Source organism: Anomaloglossus baeobatrachus, chromosome 2 (assembly GCF_048569485.1).
Source record: "Anomaloglossus baeobatrachus isolate aAnoBae1 chromosome 2, aAnoBae1.hap1, whole genome shotgun sequence".
Classification (NCBI taxonomy): domain Eukaryota; kingdom Metazoa; phylum Chordata; class Amphibia; order Anura; family Aromobatidae; genus Anomaloglossus; species Anomaloglossus baeobatrachus.
In genome coordinates, this window is record NC_134354.1 from 663,654,069 (window position 1) to 663,678,313 (window position 24,245).

At 45.7% G+C, this 24,245-nt stretch overlaps 1 protein-coding gene across 2 annotated transcripts in view; it reads left to right on the forward strand.

The window, feature by feature from the left end:
* The first annotated feature begins 407 nt into the window (after positions 1-407).
* DTX3 (deltex E3 ubiquitin ligase 3) overlaps positions 408-24,245 on the forward strand; it is a 117,741-nt gene continuing 93,903 nt past the window's right edge. The window contains exon 1 of one of the 2 annotated variants that reach the window (XM_075337086.1): positions 408-502. The gene's annotated coding sequence lies outside the window, so the exon portion shown is untranslated. The other variant, XM_075337085.1, reaches the window with a different exon arrangement.

The window sequence follows — 24,245 nt, forward strand, 5'->3', positions numbered from 1 at the left end:
GGAAAGTACTGTATATGCCATGATACTGGTAGGAGATGGGGGCACTGCTATATTACAGGGCCCTGGGAAAGTACTGTATATGCCATGATACTGGTAGGAGATGGGGGCACTGCTATATTACAGGGCCCTGGGAAGGTACTGTATATGCCATGATACTGGTAGGAGATGGGGGCACTGCTATATTACAGGGCCCTGGGAAAGTACTGTATATGCCATGATACTGGTAGGAGATGGGGGCACTGCTATATTACAGGGCCCTGGGAAGGTAAGTGCTTTGATACTCGTAGGAGATGGGGGCACTGCTATATTACAGCCATGATACTGGTAGTACGAGGTGTACCCCTGTGATTCCACACTGAGGTAGGGGGTAATGTCACCTCCTCCTCCCCACCAGTGCAGGGATTTCTCGATTTTCCAGGCTCCTCGCTGTTGCTATGGCTATGACCATTCCTGCAACGCAACACCCATGTGACCTGCTGTACGATGGCGGCTGTGCTGGGAGGTATGTCATCTCATCCCTGACACTGGCAGCATATAGCAGAGGGCAGCAGCAGGCCGCGGGCATGACGGGCGCCTGGGATGGGAGAGGTGTGTGTTAGCGGGGCCGGGCACAAGGCGGCAGAGCTGTGAGGAGGACGCGGGGGTCGCGCCTGGCCCAGGCACTCATCGGTGCGTATTGTATCATGTATCCTCCTATTATGAAATATGAGCAACCACCGGCAGAGGGTGAGTCTGCTGTGTACTGAGGATCCGGAGGAAGGGTGGGCAGAGGCCGGGACGGGTCAGTGGCCGACACAGAAGTGACCAGCTGTAGACGACTGTGCCACAGCGGCCGGGGCCACAGCAGTGTGCAGGGGTGTCTGCCTCCACATCACCTATAGGACTATATACAGTATATACAGCACACGGGTCCTGGGGTGTCTGTCTCCACACATCACCTATAGGACGTTTTATATATATATATATATACAGCACACACACGGGTCCTGGGGTGTCTGCCTCCACACACATCACCTATAAGACTATATATATATATATATATATATATATATATATATACAGTATATACAGCACACACACAAGGGTCCTGGGGTGTCTGCCTCCACACATCACCTATAGGACTATATCTATACAGCACACACGGGTCCTGGGGTGTCTGCCTCCCCACACATCACCTATAGGACTTTTTATATATATATATATATATATATATATATATATATATATATATATATACAGCACACACACGGGTCCTGGGGTGTCTGCCTCCACACATCACCTATAGGACTATATCTATACAGCACACACGGGTCCTGGGGTGTCTGCCTCCCCACACATCACCTATAGGACTAACTATATACAGCGCACACACATGGGTCCTGTTTTGTCTGCTCTCCACACACGTCAAATAAAGGACTGCATATATTTAGCACACACACGGCTCCTGGGCTCCTGGGGTGTCTGCCTTCACACATATCACCTATAGGACTATATATATATATATATATATATATACATATATATATATACACACACAGCTCACACACAAGTCCTGGGGTGTTTGCCACCACACACATCACCAATAGTACTATATATATATATATATATATATATATATATATATAGATAGCTATAGATATATATATATATATATATATATACATACATAGCTAGCGCATACACAGATCCTGGGGTGTCTGGCCTCCACACACATCACCTAATCACCTATAGTACTATATATATATACATAGACAGCGCATACACGGGTCCTGGGGTGTCTGCCCTCCACACACGTCACCTATAGGACTCTACATATATATATATATATATATATATATATATATATATATGTCTCACACATATAAGGGTCTTATGGTGTCCGCCCTCCATATACAATGTAACGTCTATGTGTGCTCCCGGCTGTGACGCTCTGGTGTCGTTATTTGTGCTTTTTCTGCTTCCTATTTGCGTTATTAATGAATGCCATGTGTTTGGGCAGCCGGGCGTCTGTCTTTGTGCTCCCTGTGAGCAGGATATTTCCCCCATATTAATCACACACTTGATGACTGTAACTTGATACTTCACCAAAGATCTGATTTTGGACACGTATCAGATACGGTAGAGTCCATTGTTCACCTCTGTGGTGACTAATGGGTTACAGCGCATCATCTCCATGAATGTTTTGTGCGGCTGAGAGGCCCGGGCACAGATGTGTGCATGGACTGGTGAGAACTTTTTCTATTATTCCTGCTGAGGGAAGAAAATGAACAGTATCTGGTGATTAAAGGGTTAAGATTAATATGACAATGTATAAGCCCGGGAGGGTGGACCTGTTGTTTGTGCTGCAGCATTGTGTGTAGAGTGCCGTAATCCACAGGCTGTCACATGATTGTTTGTGGAGAAGAGTGGTGACGTCATGGGGGTTTATATTGTGTATGTATGGGTTGTGATCCATACTCCAGCATTACCGGACAGTATGGACACTGAGTTATTTATTTCAGACACATATATCATAAATATTTTATCTGAAGTAATTTAAAGTAAGAAAATATTTCTTGTAGATTAATCTTAACTAGTAAATCACACATTATTCATTATAGAATGCATTGGTAGAAATACCTACAGTTAGGGGTACTTTGCACACTGCGACATCACTACTGCGATATCGTCGGGGTCAAATCGAAAGTGACGCACTTCCGTTTTTCGGGCAAATCAAACATTTGAAGGAAGTGAGAGCTGAGGCTTCTCTTTTACTTCCTCGGGTGTCTAATTTGTCCAAGTAGGGGAGAGTGAAATCAGTGCTGATTCAAGGCAGGGATCGTGTGATATAACAATGTCATGTGATTCCCGGGAGAGACAGTGCTGACACCATGGAACAGCACCAGCATCGCAGGTAAGTATAGGTGTTATAATTTTACCCAAGTAAAAAATTAACATTTTGAGGATTTTTGAGATGTAACATAGCCATGCAGTAATGTGATCTGACCAGTTAGGGATTTCTACATGTGCAGAAACTTAAAACCCATCATCAGTACATGAATACAGTACTAGAATCATCATCAGTACATAAATACAATACCAGAACCATCATCAGTACAGAATTGCAGCACCAATCATTAGTTCATCGATCAATTGCAATGTCAGGTCAAGCCCATATACATTTGTATAGCATGAACCTGCAAATCCCAGTATGTCCTTAACAATGCTAAGGAGATACTAGGAGTTGTTGTTACCCGCCATCATCAGACTGCGGACCATACAGACACCACAATAATGAGATGCAGGCAATCTATATATATAATTGCCTTATTCTGTCTGTCTGTCTGTCTGTCATGGTCCAAAATTGTGTCACGGTGACAGTGTCACCGTGACATGTCCTTACGGTGACACAAAGCTGATTGGCCGCTGGGTTCGCCATGGCCCCGCCCCCCCACACAGATTGGCCTCTCGCCCCGGCACCCTGCAGGCATTGGCAACTCGCCCACGCCACGCCCCGCCCCCCTCACGCAATAGACGTTAGCTCTCGCCCCCCCCCCCGCATTGCCCGAACTGACACGGTCACGGAGCCACGAATCCCAGGTGAGTACTGTACTCCCCCCCCCCTTTCCCCCCTCCCCAACGGGAGCCGACATCAGCGTACGCCGCCGCCGTATGCTGGTGTGGGCTCCCGTGCGAGCGGGGGACGTGTTGCGCTGGTAACCATGCTTGCATAGTTACCGTAAATCAAGGTCCTGCAGCGGCGCGACTTCCACACGCACAAACATAACAGCACACACACACGCATACACACACACATCAGATCGCACTCACTCTCACAAACACCTCACACACACCTCACACACACCTCACACACACATCGCATCCACATACTCACAGCATCCGGCGATATCGCTTGCTTCTCGGCCTCGATACTGTGCTGTTGTGATCTTCCAGGACCTGACGGAGGATCACATGGCCAGAGGCGTGTGGTATGTCCGGATGTTGTGAGTATCAGCGCGTATGTGCGATATCGTCAGTGTCTGTGAGTGGATGCGATCGGGTGTGTGTGAGTGGATGCGATCGGGTGTGTGTGAGTGGATGCGATCGGGTGTGTGTGAGTGGATGCGATCGGGTGTGTGTGAGTGGATGCGATCGGGTGTGTGTGAGTGGATGCGATCGGGTGTGTGTGAGTGGATGCGATCGGGTGTGTGTGAGTGGATGCGAGGGGCTGAGGCTGGGGACAGAGAGGGGCTGAGGCTGGGGACAGAGAGGGGCTGAGGCTGGGGACAGAGAGGGGCTGAGGCTGGGGACAGAGAGGGGCTGAGGCTGGGGACAGAGAGGGGCTGAGGCTGGGGACAGAGAGGGGCTGAGGCTGGGGACAGAAGGCTGATGCTGCGGGTAGAGAGGCTGATGCTGGTGCAGCATGGGGGATGGATTACAATGGGGGGTGCGCAGCATGGGGGATAGAGCACGTTTGGGAGTGCGCAGCATGGGGAATGGAGCACGTTTGGGAGTGCGCAGCATGGCGGATGGAGCACGTTTGGGAGTGCGCAGCATGGCGGATGGAGCACGTTTGGGAGTGCGCAGCATGGCGGATGGAGCACGTTTGGGAGTGCGCAGCATGGCGGATGGAGCACGTTTGGGAGTGCGCAGCATGGCGGATGGAGCACGTTTGGGAGTGCGCAGCATGGCGGATGGAGCACGTTTGGGAGTGCGCAGCATGGCGGATGGAGCACGTTTGGGAGTGCGCAGCATGGCGGATGGAGCACGTTTGGGAGTGCGCAGCATGGCGGATGGAGCACGTTTGGGAGTGCGCAGCATGGCGGATGGAGCACGTTTGGGAGTGCGCAGCATGGCGGATGGAGCACGTTTGGGAGTGCGCAGCATGGCGGATGGAGCACGTTTGGGAGTGCGCAGCATGGCGGATGGAGCACGTTTGGGCGTGCGCAGCATGGCGGATGGAGCACGTTTGGGAGTGCGCAGCATGGCGGATGGAGCACGTTTGGGAGTGCGAAGCATGGCGGATGGAGCACGTTTGGGAGTGCGCAGCCTGGCGGATGGAGCACGTTTGGGAGTGCGCAGCATGGCGGATGGTGCACGTTTGGGAGTGCGCAGCATGGCGGATGGTGCACGTTTGGGAGTGCGCAGCATGGCGGATGGTGCACGTTTGGGAGTGCGCAGCGTGGCGGATGGTGCACGTTTGGGAGTGCGCAGCGTGGCGGATGGAGCACGATGGGAAGTGCGCAGCATGGGAGATGGAGCACGATGGGGAGTGCGCTGCATGGGGGATGGAGCACGATGGGAAGTGCACAACACACCACACACACACACACACGCACTGCACAACACACCACACACACACACACTGGGAACCACAAACAACTGCCCTACACAGACACCTACACACACAGACAACGCTGCACACACACAACACCCAACACACAAACACCGCGGCACACACAAATATACGCACATACCGCACAACACACACATTGCACAAAACATACCTCCCCCCAAAACACACCACACACACACAAACCGCGCAATACACAACGCTACAGACACACAGCGCTCCACAAACAACGCAACACACATACAACACCGCTCTCACCCCCGTCACACCCAGACAACACCCAGAACATGTACAGCGCCTACACAAACACTTGGTAACTACACACAACATATATATATATATATATATATATATATATATATAACAAAAATCATACATGAACTACACAATACGTAAATTCTAGAATACCCGATGCGTAGAATCGGGCCACCTTCTAGTATCACAAATAAACATTTACATCTAGGTACCGTATTAGTGTTAATTATCTCTGAATCATGTTATTCCTATCCCTTTGTATTCATGTAGTGCAGATGCCATGATGACGTTTTACATTCACAGCTCATCTCTGCAGACTTCCATCTTCTCTAATTTTTTGCAGCATATCCCAAAACAGTGTCCTTTAAAATTACTGTGTGATTATAAAGTGTCCCCCATACTGCTCCTCTGCTCCTCTCCAGAATATGTCCCCCACACTGCTCCTCTCCAGAATATGTCCCCCACACTGCCCCTCTCCATAATATCCCCCCCCACACTGTCCCTCTCCATAATATCCACATACACACACACTTACACACATGCCAGTTCCGCACAATGAGTCCAAACAATAACAACCCCCCCCCCCCCCCAAATTAACCTTATCATGCCACGGCGCATTGGGCGTAGGCTGATGAGTGCAGCTATGCTTCTTACGCGGTGTCCTGGTGCTGAAGTGTCCAAATGTACTTGCGTCCGAATGACATGAAGAAGGGAATTCGCTTCTCCCAGTTTTCCCTGGGCTGCAAGAGACCCTTTGGTGGGCCGCAGGCTGTGCAGACCTAATCCACAGAGAACCTGCACTGTCTTCTCTTCCATCTGCTCTTTCTGCTCTTGGTTTGTGAAATTTCAGATCATTTTGCTGGTTTATCAGAACTTTCTTTATTACATTTTCTATCATTTTCTACGGGGCCCTGCATTTTGTTTAGTTACACAACAGTCACAGTTTTTACACTCCTCCAAATTGAAATTGCAACACCAGTGAGGAAAAGTCGTTGAATTTTGGAAATCGCAGGATCGGTAGATATGTTGATGATATGCAAGTGGGGAAAAAATATTTTCTAAACATCTGGATTTATTCAGTCTCTAAGAGCAGAAATCCCCACGTTTACATACCTTGGCTGCTATCAATGACATTTTTAGTGGTTGTCTGTGTAATGTTGTGCCACGCAGAATACACTTAGGCAAATCATCAAGATCCGCTGCTGGCAACTTTGTTTGCAATTGTCAAACGATATTGTCCCAATGTGCTCAATGGGAGACAAATCCTGAGCCGATGCAAGCCATAGTAGCGTGTGTAGGACACACAGGCTGCTTACAGTACCACGAGCAACATCTCGCCTTGCAATTTCTAAATGTTTCATGGAATATTTTTGATCAACCCCTTTAATTAAAGAGGTTGACCAATAATATAAATGATTTTTTTACTGTACATCTCAAAACATCCATTATCTTATTTTAACAGTATTACCTATTATCATGCTCTGGCACCACATCTTCATTGCTGGATATAGCTTTGATGGGGTTAATGGACGACTTCCTCTCTCTTGACTTCCTGTGTTCTATTACCACAGGTTCCATCATGCATTGCATTGGCCTGTAAGCCAGCACCTATCACACCCACCCAAAACTCCACCCAAATCTCCCTCCCGTCTTTCCTCTATTTTCAACCCCCTGTAGCTTGTGACACTGCAATGCGCGCCCACATACACTGACGTCAGCTTGCTGGCATATTCACTGCTCCCCATGCCCAGGATTATGTGCGTGAGGTGCAGTGAATATTCATCTCTGTAAATAGCGGGCACATGTGATCACCCAGCTGCTGGCTTACTGCACTTCAAGGGCATCTCAGTTGTTTCATGTTCAATAAAAAATAATGGCATCCAGAGCTGAAATCACAAAGACTCGGTCACTATCCAAATATTTCTGGACCCAACTGTACATTTACTAGTAATTCTTCTTTCCCATCCTCAATAAGAAAAAGAGTTGGGAATCATTAAACAAAACATTAAGTTGGTTCAGAAGGAGGGAGTAGTTCAGAGAAAATAGCTGAGATGGGTCTGTGGAGTCTCTGGAGTAATTAAGGGATGTGATGGGCCACTTGAATGGAGAGCCTGTCTTAAAGGCAACCTGTCACCAGGTTTTTCCCCCTATAAACTAATAGTACCACCTCTGAACCGTCTTACACAGCAATCCAGCAACGTGTGTATAAGCCTCACTCTTCCATGCAGATCAAAGAAAATATCTGATCTAATTCTCCATTGCTGTATGCTAATGGCCACAGTCTGCTCCAGTGGGCATCGTTAGCCTCTGCTCTGTGCCTCCTCCCCGCAATAACCAGGCATGACCAAGCTCTGTAACTATCAAGCCTGTGCAGAGGAAGCACAGACCTGCTCCGGGGCGCTTCGCTCTGCGCTGCTGAGCACAGGGGAAAGTGCTGTAATGTGCATGCGCTAGCTTCACTTCTGTGTCATCAGCTCATTCAGGGCAGAGAGCGAATGCTCCTGATTTCATATAATTGTCTTGTAAATTGGAGGCATTACCGATGACTTTAAAGATTAACACAATGTTAAGGTCCAGTCACACTAAGCAACTTACCAGCGATCCCAACAACGATAGGGATCGCTGGTAAGTTGCTAGGAGGTTGCTGGTGAGATGTCACACTGCAACGCTCCAGCGATCCCACCAGCAACCTGACCTGGCAGGGATCGCTGGAGCGTGGCTACACGAGTTGCTGGTGAGCTCACCAGCAACCAGTGACCAGCCCCCAGTCTCCTAGTTACAGCACACATCAGGTTAATTAACCCGATGTGTGCTGCAGCTAAATGTGCACAGAGCAGGGAGCAGCGCACACTGCTTAGTGCTGGCTCCTTGCTCTCCTAGTTACAGCACACATCGGGTTAATTACCTGATGTGTCCTGCAGCTACATGTGCACAGAGCAGGAGCCGGCAGCACAGGCAGTGAGAGCGGAGGAGGCTGGTATCAAAGGTAAATATCGGGTAACCAAGGACAGGGCTTCTTGGTTACCCGATGTTTACATTAGTTACCAGCCTCAGCAGAAGCTGGCTCCCTGCTCACTGCACATTAGTTGTTGCTGTCTCGCTGTCACACACAGCGATCTGTGCTTCACAGCAGGACAGCAACAACTAAAAAATGGCCCAGGACATTCAGCAACAACCAACGACCTCACAGCAGGGGCCAGGTTGTTGCTGGATGTCACACACAGCAACATCGCTAGCAACGTCACAAAAGTTGTTCGTTACCAGCGATGTTGCTAGCGATGTTGCTTAGTGTGACGGGGCCTTTAGGAAAAGCTTATACTGGGTTAGTGATGATTCGAAGGAGATAAGCAGAAAGGCATTGGTCGTGTGGACAAACCCTCCCAACTCTAAAGCCTGCTTTACATGCTGCAATTTCTCGTGCGATCACATTTGCGATCGCACCCGCCCCCATCGTTTGTGCGGCACGGGCAATTTGTTTCCCGTGTCGCACAAAGTCGTAACCCCCCCCGTCACACGTACTTACCTTCCAAACGACGTCGCTGTGGGCGGCGAACATCCACTTCTTGAAGGAGGAGGGACGTTCGGCGTCACAGCGACGTCACACAGCGGCCGGCCAATAGAAGTGGAGGGGCAGAGATAAGCGGGGCGTAAACATCCCGCCCACCTCCTTCCTTCCGCGTTGCCGGTGGGACGCAGGTAAGCTGCAGTTCATCGTTCCCGGGGTGTCACACGGAGCGATGTGTGCTGCCTCGGGAACAATGAACAACCGAACGTTCGATTTTTATAAAATGAGCGACGTGTCAACGAGCAACGATAAGGTGAGTATTTTTGCTTGTTCATAGCTGTCACACGCTACGATATCACTAACGATGCCAGATGTGCGTCATTTACGACGTGACCCCGACGACATATCGTTTTATATATCGTAGAGTGTAAAGCCCGCTTAAGGCCTAGGACACACGGCGAAAAAATCGGAGTGAGTGGAATGCGTTAAAAAAATCACATTCCACTCGGACCAATATTACTCTATGTGGCAGCTCATGGATTATTTTCTCAGCCCTAATCGGACCGAGAATATAGTCGCAGCATGTTGCGGGTGTAATGCGATCCTGTTTCTCTCGCACTCATTCAAGTCTATGGGGCGAGAGAAACATCTCACTGCACTCGTATTACTCCGGTGTACCGCGAGAGCAGTGCGAGAATCACAATAGCCGGCAATGGAGGAGATAAATCCTTCCCTCTCCTCCGTAGCGTCGGCCTTCCTCTCTGCATCTGTGGTCTGATCGCAGGATCGGACCACAGTCACATGACCCCCGACTCCTGCTGTGCTGTGAGAGTGAGCCGAGTGTAATGCGAGGACTCGCACTAATCCCTGTGTGGCCTCAGCCTAAAGCCTTCAGTTTTAGGTGTTTGTCAGGGCTTTTGTATAAACGTTTCCAACAACAAGATAAAATAGGTTGGGAGAAAATGGAGACCAATGACTGACTCTAGGGAGTGAGTATAGGGAAAAGATGGCACTCAGAAAACCAGGTGGGAATACGAATCACACGAAAATGGATCTTATCAAAGTCTGGCTGACTCTGTCAAAGATTTCCTCAACGTACGTGTGAATGAGGCCTTACATTACCCAGGAAATTTGACCACTTGAAATTTGACCACTGCAGTAATCACTGGCCCAAGTGCTACAAGGCAACAGTGCCAACTACGGAGCTATCATGGTGCGGTCAGGATATCTGAATATTCTTTTTGTCACTGCTACTCCATCATGGCTGATTGCGTAGACTCTGTCTATTCTGTCATGGTTCCCAAATTTAAAGGATCTATAAAGTAAAACCTATACAGTGGAACCTTGGATTAAGAGTAACTTGGTTTCAGAGCGTTTTGCAAGACAAGGAAAGCTTTTTACAAATTTATTGGTTTAAGAGCAATGATTTGCAATAAGAGCAAATACTCACCGTACACACTTCCGGTTCTGTCCTTTCACCACGCTCTGACACTCTGTAGGTAAATTTCTGTGCATATGTACTGTATACTGTATAGAGTATACCATTGTACAGTATATACTATATAGCATATCTATCAATTTGCATTCATGGATACAGTATTGTACTTTCTTATTGATAACCAGTACAGCACATTGCTTATACTGTACCTCTCACACCCCAACAATTCTATTGTAAGCTAACGAGCAGTTTAATTTGTTTTATATGTTTTTACTGTACAGTATTTTGTATTAGTGCACTGTAATCATTTTATATGAATACAGTACATTATTTTCTATTGCTGTAATAAGTTTGTATGAATACAGTAAATATTTTTGGGTTGTGGAACGAATTGTCTGAGTTTCAATTATTTCCTATGGGAAAACTTGCTTTGATATAAGAGTAACTTGGTTTAAGAGCTCTCTCCCGGAACCAATTATGCTCGTAATCCAAGGTTCCACTATATTATAAAACAAATAATCTTACTATACCCCATTACCAGTATGTTCTCAGAAAGCAGACACCTCGTAAATTGCAACCATGTATTCTGTAGTTATATCTCTCTTCATGCAACTTTACATAAACCTGTAATGTTTCTAAAAAAGTCTATAAATTCATGTGTGTAGGCACGGAGTATCTATTTTGGCTGTAAAAGTGACAGAATTTATGGTACAAAAACCCAATGCAATGATGAACTACTGAGCCTGACAGGTGTATGTCTGATCCCCATAAGAGTCCTCGCTTTTGTTCTGAAATTGCAAAGCATGAACTTCCTAAGGCTAGGTTCACATTTCCAATTCACAGACTAAAAAACTCCTTAATTATATAAAAATTAGTTTTATTAACAGAATCAATTAGATACAAAATACTCCCACAATACATACAAAACAATCCATTTAGTGCCAACTAATCAATAGAAACATCCCGCTTCCAGTTCTATCTCTATGTATTTCCCCTATTTGGGAGCAAAAAGATTCTTTTACTCAAATCCCTTAAAAGAAAGGTTTTATAATCATTGCTGTAAGTGCATAGTACGTCCACGAGGGGGACCCTGGTAATACTCAAATGTCAGCTAGCCATAACAGAAAATATCCCTGAACAGTCCAATAGTCAAGAGTCCTACAGTCAAGATCCCTAAAGGCAACACTTCACCCTAAATTATTTGATTCCACGTTGGGGTATAATTCTGAATTTGTTACTGATTACTATATACATGAGGAGGTTGTAATATTATCAACCTTCAACCCCTAGTCGACCCGACGCGTTTCCCCTCCCAGCAGGAGGTTCTTCAGGGGTCGCTCAAAAGCAGAATGAAAAATGGTATATACTATACAGATTATCCTCAAACTACAAGATTAGTGTAATCTCCTCTGGCTATATCATATCCTCAGAATCCAAAGTTGCCAGGTGATACAGATTTCATAAGGTATCAATGTAGATGTTACGGGACAACTTATTTAATTCTCTTTATGTTGTTTATCACCTCGCCTGGAACAGAGTTGCAGATTCAGAGTGAATGATGACGTCACCTATTCATGACATGTCCATTCATAATTCCCTTTAAAATAATTTCTGACAATGCAGTGGATGAACTAAGGTCCCCTCCAGGAGATAATTAATGAATACGTCCGGTCCAATCAATTTGTAAACCCTGCATAATGTATACAGTCTGTAGCCAGGGCTCCTTGTAATATTAGGAGCGTTCCCAGTCCCTGTAGACCCACGTGGAGGCAGCGTTCACATTTCCGTCAATTTGTATCAGTCACAATCCGCAGCTCTGGTAAACAACGGAATCCATTTGGCGGATTCTGTTGTTTCCCATAGACTTGTATGAGTGGCGGATTGCGACTGATGACCTTGCGTTGCATCCGCTGCGCCGCGCATCAGACGTTTTTGGACTGACTGCCGGGCGGAAACAACGCAGAATGTAACTTTTTTGGGCCGTCAAAATTAACGCACAGCGCAGGAATCCGTTGCAATCCGTCAAGCTTGTAATGGATATCTATGGTGCTGGATTCCGTCGTAATCCGCTGGATTCCGTCATGCTCTACTGAACATGCCCAGCATGTTTGGCACACCCACTGGGCTGTCCCAAACACAAACAGATCACGACGGATCCGTCAAAAAACGGACGCACAGCGGATGTAATGGTCACGACGGATCAGTTTTTTCACAGGATTCCTGTGAACGGAATCCTGTGAAAAACACATCCGTTGCGTCAGTTGCCATCTAAAAAACTACGGATCCGTTGCTGACGGACCTGACGGATTTAAAACAACGGAATTGTGAAGCTAGCCTAAGTCATCACACCTCTCTTTTATAAACCGTACAAGCATAACGCTGAGAAATTATGGTATGAAACATTTTTCAGAACCCTATGTTTTCTATTTTATTAAACCCGCTCTATATCAATGGAAAACACATCTGTTCAACATCAGTAGTGTTTCATTTTAGGAAGAAAAGTCAAAATTTGATCCAGATGTCTCCATTACAGTGGTATGTAAAAGTTTGGGCACCCCAATGAAAATTACTGTTATTGTGAACAGCTAAGCAAGTTGAAGATGAAATGATCTCTAAAGGTTTAGGTTGTAATTTAGGCAGAAATTGTTTTTGTTTTTTTTTATTTCATGTTTTGCATTTTAGATATAGAAAAAGGGAAATGGGCCAATTCAAAAGTTTTGGGCACCCTTGGAGATTTGTGTGCTTAGTTAAAGGAGTTGTCTGACATAAACTCCAACTTTTTTTTCATATAAATCACCCCTACATTATTTTTTTGTTTCTGACTTTTGTTCCTGTTGAATTATCACTTTATTCTCTGCAGACACTTTATTTACTTGCAGACCAACCAAACTGACTTTTTCCTGTCCTTGGTTGCCAAACCTCACAGCCATAGCTGGCACCGCCCGGCCTCACTGTCCAGCCCCGTCCTCTGCACACTCATTGACTGTCAGTAGCCTGCCCAGCAGTGACCTCTAGCAGAGGATAATATGGGCACATATAAAGTAGTAATGTGCCCTTTCTATAGTAGTATCCCAATCCTGTAATAATGTGCCCTATCCTTGTGCCCATCTTGTAATAATTTCCTCATCCTGTAGTATTGTGCCCTATCCTTCTGCTCATCCTGTAGTGATGTCCCCTTTCCTTGGGGTCCTCTTCTTGTAGCAATGCTCCATCCTGTAGTAGTATCCCATATTGTGCCATTCTTTACACACAAAAAAACCCCAAACAAAACAAACAGACAAATCTTTCTCACCTCTCCTCCGTTCCCACGGTGTCCTGTTTTCTTCTTGCAACCGTAGCCCCCTTGATGAACTCTGCCAGTGCAGAGGCCGCTGCTGACAGCGCTTTATATCAGATGACAGATTCCCGGGCGCTGTGCAGGGACGAGCTCTCTATACAGCTTCTCCAGTGATCAGTTGCTGGCCTGTGATTGGCCGGCGGTTGATCATTGCAGTAGCTTTCTAGAGAGCCCAGAAATCAGTCATCTGATATAACGCGCTGACTGCACGGGCCCCCAGCACAGGCAGCGATCATCAAGGGATCACAGGGCTGCGTGCCACAAGAAGCATCAGGGGCCATCTGCGGCCTACGGGCAGAGTCTTTGAGACCACTGCGCTATGGAATGTGTGGGAGGGTGCGGGGGAAGGGGGCGGGGACTCCAATGCCCTGTACCCACCCAGCAGTGCGGCAACATGTGGTTGGCTGTGATGCCCGTTAACAAGGTCCTTCCCCTGTTGACGTGACGACACAGGAAGCAGAAAAATCATGGTTGGAGCGGTCACATGACCGCTTTAAGCCGGGGAGAGGGGCTGACAGCAGCACAGGTAGGTAGTCGCTATCTACCTACCTGCCCCTATGTAGCCCAGTAGTGAAAAAAAAAAGAAAAGAAAAATAAGCTGGATAACCCCTTTAACTTTAACCAGGGTTTCAGACCTTAATTAGCCTGTTAGGGTTATAGCTTGTTCACTATCATCTTTACGAAAGGCCAGGTGACGCAAATTTCACAGCTTTATAAAAACCCAGTCTGCTCTAATCTTGTGCTAAAAAACAGCAGCCATAGGTTCTTCTAAGCAGCTGCCTAGCACTCTGAAAATGAAAATGGTGGAGGCCCACAAAGCAGGAGAAGGCTATAAGAAGATAGAAAAGTGTTTTCAAGTTGTCCTTTCCTCAGTTTGTACTGTATTTAATTAAGAAGTGACAGCTACCAGGAACAGTGGAAGTCAAGATAAGCTATGGAAGACCAAGCTAAATTTTTGTAAGAACTCCTCGTAGGATTGCTGGAGAAGCAAATCAGAGCCTCCCTTACACTATAACAGATGTTCAGGAAGATTTAGCAGACTCTGGAGTTGTGGTACATTGTTTTACTGTTCAGAGACAACTGCACAAATACGGACTTCATGGAAGAGTCATCAGAAGAAAATCTCTCCTGCATCCTCACCATAAAATTCAGTATCAGAAGTATGAAAAAGAACATCTAAACAAGTCTATTGCATTTTGGAAACAAGTCGTGTGGACCAATGAGGTAAAATAGAACTATTTGGCCACAATTATCAAACGTATGTGTGGAGAAAAAAAGAATATTTCACCAACCATTAAGCATGGGTGTGGATCAATCATGCTTTGGCGTGGTGTTGCAGCCAATGGCACGGGAAACATTTAGAGAGAAAAATGGATTCTGTGAAATTTCAACAAATTCTAAATGCAAACAACGTGTAAAAAAGTTGAAGTTGATAAGAGGATGGCTTCTACAAATGGATACTGATATAAACACATGTCAAAATCCACAATAGACTACCTAAGGCCCTGTGTGCACGCTGTGGTTTTTAGCGCGGTTTTTCTGCATGTTTTGATGCAAAAAATGTTCATAACCTTGCTGCAGTCCTTCCCCAGCAAAACCTAAGGTAAAAAAAAATGCTGTGCGCACACTGCGTTTTTTTTCACCAACAGGTTTTGCAGCATGTTTTCTGCAGCAAAAAGAATTGCATGTCACTTCTTTTCCGCAGGGAACAACCCGTGGAAATATCGTGGCGAAACTGCGGATTCCATTTTCTGGTGTGCACAGGGCCTCAAAAGGCACAAGCTGAAGATTTTACAATGGCCCTCACAGTCCCCTGATCTGAACATCAGTGAAAATCTGTGGCTAGACCTCAAAAGACGAGCCAGGAATGTCACAGAACTGGAAGACTTTACCAATGAAGAATGGAGGAAAATCCCTCAAATAAGAACGAAAAGACTCTTGACTGCTACAGAAAGTGTTTACAAGCTGTGATACTTGCCAAAGGGTGTGCTACTAGGTACTAATGCAGGGTGCAGAAACTTTTCCATTGGCTCATTGTTCTTTTTTGTTAATTTTAAGATGTAAAAGATGAAAATATATATATTTTTTGCATAAAATATAATGAAAATGTGCCATCTTTAACTCTATGCCTTTTAGAGACCAATTCACCTTCAACCTGCTTAGCTGTTAACAATAACAGTAATTTTGATCAGGGGTGTCCAAACTTTTACATCCCACTGTATCCGCGCACATGATGGGGAGGCATGGATGACCGGATCCTGCTCTAGTGCCAAATTTCACAACTCATGGCCAGTGGTTTGGAGCTTGGAAGTTTTCACTCTAGCACAGACCTGGGCAAGGGGCGGCCCGCGGGCCACATCCGGCCCGCCTGCTCTCTGTGACCGGCCCGCCCGTCTTCAGCCGGTGCAGTGGAGCCGGGCTGCAGCGTGCCGAGCAGGGAGAGATCCTGTGCAGGTCCGCACAGTCAGTGCAGGCAGCGGAACGCAGGAGTCTTTCCTCTGTTCCCTGCCGGCACTAATTGTCAGTGACACACGCGCGTGCTCTGACGTTGTCAGTACTGCGCTGCGTGTGTCATTTCAAAAGTTCCCGCCCGCCCTGCAGGAGAAGAAGCAGCACAGCAGACGGAATAATTCATCTTGCAGGACCTGCGATGATGTCACGCCCATGTGACTGTGTGGGAGGAGACACAGGATGCCGGGCAGAAAGCAAAGATACTGAATCCTGAAGGAGATGTGGACACATGATGACTGGTAATGAGAAAAGAGGGGACATTAGGGGGAGGGGGGCTGCAGGGTGAGTGCATATGAGGGAAGATGGAGTTGCAGGGTGAGTGCATATGAGGGAAGATGGAGTTGCAGGGTGAGTGGCATATGAGGAAAGATGGAGTTGCAGGGTGAGTGGCATATGAGGGAAGATGGAGTTGCAGGGTGAGTGGCATATGTGGGAGGATGGAGTTGCAGGGTGAGTGGTATATGAGGGAAGATGGAGTTGCAGGGTGAGTGGCATATGTGGGAAGATGGAGTTGCAGGGTGAGTGCATATGAGGGAAGATGGAGTTGCAGGGTGAGTGGCATATGAGGGAAGATGGAGTTGCAGGGTGAGTGGCATATGAGGGAAGATGGAGTTGCAGGGTGAGTGGCATATGAGGGAAGATGGAGTTGCAGGGTGAGTGGCATATGTGGGAAGATGGAGTTGCAGGGTGAGTGGCATATGAGGGCTGCAGACTGACAGAAGGATGTGAAGGGGTGCAGAGTGTTTGAGAGGGCTAAGTTGCGGTACAGGCAGGGTGAGATATGTGGGCAGGGTGTGTGACATATGGGGGTGTAGTGTGTGTGATCTGGGGGGTGCAGGCTGTATGGGGAGCAGGGTGTGTGAGATATGGGGGTGCAGGTTGTATGGGGAGCAGGGTGTGTGAGATATGGGGATGCAGGTTGTATGGGGAGCAGGGTGTGTGAGATATGGGGGTGCAGGTTGTATGGGGAGCAGGGTGTGTGACATATGGGGGTGTAGTGTGTGTGATATGGGGGTGCAGGCTGTATGGGGAGCAGGGTGTGTGACATATGGGGGTGTAGTGTGTGTGATATGGGGGTGCAGGCTGTATGGGGAGCAGGGTGTGTGACATATGGGGGTGTAGTGTGTGTGATATGGGGGTGCAGGCTGTATGGGGTGTAATGTGTGTGATATGGGGGTGCAGGCTGTATGGGGAGCAGGGTGTGTAACATATGGGGGTGTAGTATATTACAGGTGTGCTATATGGAGGTGTATATAGTGGTGTAGTATATGGGGGTATAGTGATGTAGTATATTACAGGTGTACCATATGGAGGCGTAGTATATTACAGGTGTGCTATATGGAGGTGTATATTACAGGTGTGCTATATGGAGGTGTAGTATATTACAGGTGTGCTATATGGAGGTGTATATTACAGGTGTGCTATATGGAGGTGTAGTATATTACAGGTGTACTATATAGGGGTGTAGTGATGTAGTATATTACAGGTGTGCTATATGGAGGTGTAGTATATTACAGGTGTGCTATATGGAGGTGTAGTATATTACAGGTGTGCTATATGGAGGTGTAGTATATTACAGGTGTGCTATATAGGGGTGTAGTGATGTAGTATATTACAGGTGGACTATATGGGGGTGTACTATATTACAGGTGTAGTATATGGGGTGTAGTGATGTAGTATATTACAGGTGTAGTATATGGGGTGTAGTGATGTAGTATAGTACAGGTGTGCTATATGGAGGTGTAGTATATTACAGGTGTGCTATATAGGGGTGTAGTGATGTAGTATATTACAGGTGTGCTATATGGAGGTGTAGTATATTACAGGTGTGCTATATGGAGGTGTAGTATATTACAGGTGTGCTATATGGGGGTGTACTATATTACAGGTGTAGTATATGGGGTGTAGTGATGTAGTATATTACAGGTGTGCTATATGGAGGTGTAGTATATTACAGGTGTGCTATATGGAGGTGTAGTATATTACAGGTGTACTATATGGGGGTGTACTATATTACAGGTGTAGTATATGGGGTGTAGTGATGTAGTATATTACAGGTGTGCTATATGGAGGTGTAGTATATTACAGGTGTGCTATATGGAGGTGTAGTATATTACAGGTGTACTATATGGGGGTGTACTATATTACAGGTGTAGTATATGGGGTGTAGTGATGTAGTATATTACAGGTGTGCTATATGGAGGTGTAGTATATTACAGGTGTGCTATATGGAGGTGTAGTATATTACAGGTGTACTATATGGGGGTGTACTATATTACAGGTGTAGTATATGGGGTGTAGTGATGTAGTATATTACAGGTGTACTATATGGAGTTGTAGTATATTACAGGTGTGCTATATGGAGGTGTAGTATATTACAGGTGTGCTATATAGGGGTGTAGTGATGTAGTATATTACAGGTGTGCTATATGGAGGTGTAGTATATTACAGGTGTGCTATATGGAGGTGTAGTATATTACAGGTGTACTATATGGGGGTGTACTATATTACAGGTGTAGTATATGGGGTGTAGTGATGTAGTATATTACAGGTGTACTATATAGAGATGTAGTATATTACAGGTGTGCTATATGGAGGTGTAGTATATTACAGGTGTACTATATGGAGGTGTAGTATATTACAGGTGTGCTATATGGAGGTGTAGTATATTACAGGTGTACTATATGGAGGTGTACTATATTACAGGTGTAGTATATGGGGTGTAGTGATGTAGTATATTACAGGTGTAGTATATAGGGGTGTAATGATGTAGTATATCGGAGGTGTATTATATAGTGGTGTAGTATAATACAGGTGTATATGGGGGTGTAGTATATTACAGGTATATGGAGGGAGTGTAGTATAATACAGGTGTAGTATATAGGGGTGTAGTGGTGTAGTTTATTACAGGTGTAGTATATGGAGGGGGTATAGTAATGTAGTATATTGGGTAGAACTGAGGTAATTTATATTAGTCCGGCCCTCTAAACCAATCCCAATTTCTAATGCGGCCCCATGGGAAAATTAATTGCCCACCCCTGCTCTAGCACCAATCACAATAGTCATTCATCAGTAATTGTGACTAGTCATACTGGTGCAATGTCCCATTTGAAGACTACAGATATCAGTGAAAGGTTTGCAGATAAAAAACCAGAGCGACCGCTCTTTCCTGCAGATCTGCTCTACGTGTGAATCCCCTGATCATCATTGGAAATCTGTGGCTAGACCTGTTTGGATGGCTTCAGATCCAGTTTCTAATTATTTCTTTACCCCTGATACATTCCAGCTTGTGTAAAGAGAGACGCATCCTATATGTGTAATACGTGTTATGTGGGAGGGGGACTAGAATAGGACTTAATTGGAAGTACCCTTTGTAAGTTGAAATAGGATACATATACCATGGGATCAATACATTATTGTATTTGCACTTGTTTTTTGTCTACTTTTTGGTGCTCTTCACCTGAGTTTCATTTGCAGCATAGTCATCTTTACATTTGTGCCTTTTTTAAGTCTATTTTATGTATTTGCCTGTGTTTTTTCCCCTATTCTTCATTATGAGCTGAGATTAGTGATTACAGAAGTTTTTTCCCAATTCATTATTGCCGACTTTTCAATAAGTTGCAAAACTTGCCACTTGGAGTGATTTTATTTATGCCAGATAATCTGAAGCGGCTTTTCACCTTTTTGCAAAAACGGTAAATGACATAAATAAAAAAATTTTTTCAATTAAAAATATAAACATTTATGAACCATGTGCATTATTCTGCAGACTTTGGCGCATACACCAGCAGTGAATGCAACAAGACAAGAAGGAAAGTTATTTAAAAAAATGCTAATGATGAATCGGGGCCCATCTGTTGGTCAGTGATGAGATATATTGGCCCATAGTTAGAGCTCTAGAGCAGCAGAGATGTAGATGTCTTCTTGACAATTGTTCACACACATGTGTCTTAATGGTTTTGAGGGAGCAGCTGTTTTAGAGAACCTACAAATAATTGTTTGTATCCCTCAGTGAAATGTGTTTCCAAGTGTTATACAGGTCTGAAATGGTTGAATACTGTCACTAGGAGACTTTTGCAGGCATTGCTAACTGTCATGGCGGCATCAATATCTGTGGAAACTGCAGATTCTGGCACTCTGCCTGCTAACTTCTCTGATGTCTGTGATCAGCCCAGGGAGGCACGGGCGTCGACCCACAGACTTAGGCAGGCTAGCAAGAGTTAATCTCTTCTGGTCTGCTTGTTAGTCTCTTTGATCACATGCAGTGGGTGAGCCAGTCACGATGGCACTACTCCTTTATATGCTAGCTGGACTATTCCATTAAAGCACAGTTGTAGATCTTTAATGGATTAGATCTTCCCAGTTTCAGTATTTGAAAAATATCAGTACTACCATACATTTTGGGAGTACCAGTGAGAATGGACAGTTTGGACTGGACTTGATGGACTTTAATGCTAGGTTGCTGAGTGTATAAATTAATCATCTCAAGTGTACACCAGATATGGAGGGATACTGTTTTTCATTGAGGATTTTTGTTTTATAATATTAATTCACCTTGGATTAATGGGATTAATATATCTCCTTCCCCTATTTCATCTATCCCCACTTGTGAAGCAGTTGGTCTGTCATACATGGGACCAATGTAAGAGCCATTTTGTATTTTTAATGTGGGTATTCTGAAAGTTCTTTTTTTTTAAAAAAAAAAAAAAATAAAATAATAAAAAATATTCTAATAAAGATGATTGGTTTTAAGGAGGTGTTTTTGTACTTTTTGTGAATATTATTCCATTAATGACAGCTTTAGCTTACCTATACTGGTTTGCTGAGGTGTTGTGGTCCAGACTTACTGGTTCTTCACTGTTGTGAGCGGTTGCGGTGTTTACCTCTGTTGTCTTTTTGTTGCCTGCTTCCTGCTCTTGCTTTTCTCTTTTGTATCTTACTGTTTATTCCTGTGAGTTTGTAGTGTGTCTAAGTTTTGGTTTTCCTTTGTCTGTATTAGGCTACATTCACACAACCTTCCGTTTTTGCGATCTGCAAAAAACGGTCCTGTTTTCCCATGGATGCACTCCGTGTGACATCCATATGACAACCACATCCACATTTTTTTTGCGGACCGCAAAAAAAAGCGGAAGGAGGGTTACATACAGACCACGGTATCTGGCCAGATGCTCGTTCCCATATAAAGTCTATGGGGAAAAGAATCAAGCGCAAAGGGGTAGGATCAAGCGCTACATAATTACCAATCACCAGGGCGGCTCACACTGCTCCCGCGGCAGCTCTTTCTTCTTTCTGAGCCGGCCGATTATTAGGCTCATACATATTCACTGCTTCCCCCGCTCACCGACATCTGTGATTGGGTGCAGTCAGAAGCGCCCCCTTGCTGAGGGACAGCTCTCTGACTGCAACCAATCACAGCCGTACAGTCCCCTCAATTTTGATACCCAGTCAAGATAAAGCCTCACAGCTGGGGGCTGGTATTCTCAGGCTGGGGAGACCCACATTATTGGGAGCCCCCCAGGCTAAAAATATCAGCCAGCAGCCACCCGGAATTGCCGCATCCATTAGATGCGACAGTCCTGGGACTTTACCCGTCTCTTCCCCACTGCCCAGGTGCGGTGGCAATCGCGGTAACAAGGAGGTTATAGCAGCCCATAGCTGCCAGTAAGTCTTAGATTAGTGATGGTAGGCGTCTATGAGACAACCCCTCAAACCCAACAAACAACTAAAAAATCCTTTATTTGAAATAAAAAGACAAAAAAGCACCCTCTTTCACCACTTTATTAACCCCCCAAACACCCCTCCAGGTCCGACATAATCCACACAAAGTCCCACGTCGCTTATAGCACTGCTACATCTGAATCTCACAGCAAGAGCCATAGAACATGACTGCCTGCTGTCAGATTCAGGCTGCAAGTGAAGTGAGGTACGCGGTCAGCAGAGACGTCACCCAGTTGATTTCTGGTTACCGGTGGAGGACTCCAGCTGTGACCACACATCACCTGAGCGACGTCACCGCTAGTCACAACCCACGATACTTGATGTGAGAACGCAGCGACCATGGAACTCAGTGACAAGTGCTGACGTCATGAGTTCAGCGTAGCTCATTATCGCAGGTAATGAACTGAGCTAACCTCATGATGTTGGCGCTCGTCATAGATAGATAAAAAAGTCATATATACTGTTCCACTTCTCTGCATTTTGTAATCTTGCACCCTTTACTGCCTTTCATGTGGCAGTAAAGGGTGTTTAGCCTTGTACTTAGCCAAAAAATAAATAAATAAAGTGGGGGTCCCCACTATTTTTTGTGGCCAGCTACGATAAAGCAGATGGATGCAGCCTGCAGACCATAGCTGGCATCTTCACCTTGGCTAGTAATCCAAAACAGAGGGCTCCCCACGCTGTTATTTTAAACTAAATAAATAATTTAAAACAAAAAACGTGGGGTACCCTCCAAATTCGATCACCAGCCAAGGTAAAGCAGACAGCTGTGGTCTGGTATTCTCAGACTAGAGAGGGCTACGGTATTAGACCCTCCCCAGCCTAAAAATAGCAGGCCGCAGCCACCCCAGAAGTGGTGCATCCATTAGATGCGCCAATCTTGATGCTTCGCCGCAGCTCATCCCGTTGCCCTGGTGCGGTAGCAAACGAGGTAATATATGGGGTTGATACCAGATGTGTAATGTCACCTGGCATCAAGCCCTGGCATTTGTGATGTTACGGCGTCTATCAGATACCCGACATCACTAACCCAGTCAGTAATAAAAAAAAAAGTGTTTGCGTGTGGCTTCCGGGGATTTTGCGGACCCATAGACTTGTATTATGTCACGGTCCGCAATTACGGAACAGAATAGGACATGTTCCATAATAACGGAACGGACATACGGCATCCAATGTGTTTTTTGTAGGAACTGATGGCACAAAAAAACAGGAACTGACCAGTACAAACAGAACGGTCGTCTGAATGAGTCCTAAATTTGTGTTGCCATCACACTTTTGCCCCTTCCTTCCTTGGGGGGGAGGGTAACAGATTAGATCTGGTAAGGAGAATAGTAAGGTAGTAAGGCATGGGACTCCGGCTTCTCCACCTTCAGGGGTAATCCAGAGGTCAGGGATAGTCTAAGGTCCTCTGACATGATAGTCAGTATAGAAGCTCCCTGTCCCTTGCTATCCTGCAGTCACATTCTGACATAGCTGGCCTCACTTTCATAACATTTTAGCATGGGCCAGGTTGCTGCACTAGTGAGACAATTGCAGACCTTGTTTCTTCAGGTGGCTGAATTAAAAGGTTGCAGTACAGCAGCAAGCTCAGTCCGTCTTGATCTCTGGATCATCAGAGCCCAAACTGCCTCTCCAGGAGCGCAGCCGGTTTGCTACTTTCAGAGAGGTATGTAAGTTGTAATTCCGTTTACGTACCCACTCCTCTGGTGGTGAGGAACAGTGGGTTGGAATTTTTGTCTCTGTTTTAACTGTGGACCCTTTTCCTTGCCCTCTGATTCTCTTGTTTTTTTCCACTGTGGACAGGTTTTTTTCTCAGCACTTGGACTCATCTCTAGATAGAACATCATTAGCCGAGTTTGAGATCAGTTTGCTACAACAGGAGAATCGGCCTACAGAGGATTATTGTGCTGAATTCCCATGCTGGTCCACGGTCACACATTGGAATGACTCTGCTGAAAAGACAGTTTTTCCAGGGTTTGTCTGAGGGGGTAAAGGAGAGGTTCGTTATGTATGAGACCCCTCCTTCAGAGTGTGCTCTGTTCTTGGTAATACGTATTGATCACCGAGGACCCATGAATCTAAATCATATGAAGAGGGGGTTTCTGTTTTTGCATTACCTTCACAGGCTTCACCCGAGCCCATGCAGCTC